Source organism: Triticum aestivum, chromosome 6A, assembly GCF_018294505.1.
Source record: "Triticum aestivum cultivar Chinese Spring chromosome 6A, IWGSC CS RefSeq v2.1, whole genome shotgun sequence".
Lineage (NCBI taxonomy): Eukaryota > Viridiplantae > Streptophyta > Magnoliopsida > Poales > Poaceae > Triticum > Triticum aestivum.
The window spans coordinates 164,297,919-164,298,489 of NC_057809.1; positions in this window are offsets into that span (position 1 = coordinate 164,297,919).

Sequence of the window (571 nt, forward strand, 5' to 3'; positions counted from 1 at the left end):
GTCCATATCACAAGTGGCAATATAAAGTGACATTCTTTTGCATTAAGATTTCATGCATCCAACCATAAAAGCACATGACAACCTCTGCTTCCCTCTGCGAAGGGCCCATCTTTTATTCTTGTCGTATACTTCATACAAGAGTCATAGTGATCTTCACCTTTCCTTTTTACATTTTATCCTTTGGGAAGCACAATGTGGTGGAAATATCCTGATATATATAGCTAATTGGATGTAAGCTTTCATGAACTATTATTGTTGACATTACCCTTGAGGTAAAAGGTTGGGAGGCAAACTATAAGCCCCTATCTTTCTCTGTGTCCGATTGAAACTTCATACCCATAAATATTGCGTGAGTGTTAGCAATTGTGAAAGACTAAATGATAGTTGAGTATGTTGACTTGCTGAAAAGATCTTATATTGACTCTTTCCGATGTTATGATAAATTGCAATTGCTTCAATGATTGAGATTATAGTTTGTTAGTTTTCAATGAGGTTTCTGATTTATACTTGAAATTGTGAATGAATTGTTATTTTAGCATAAGAAATCATATGACAATATATATATATATAT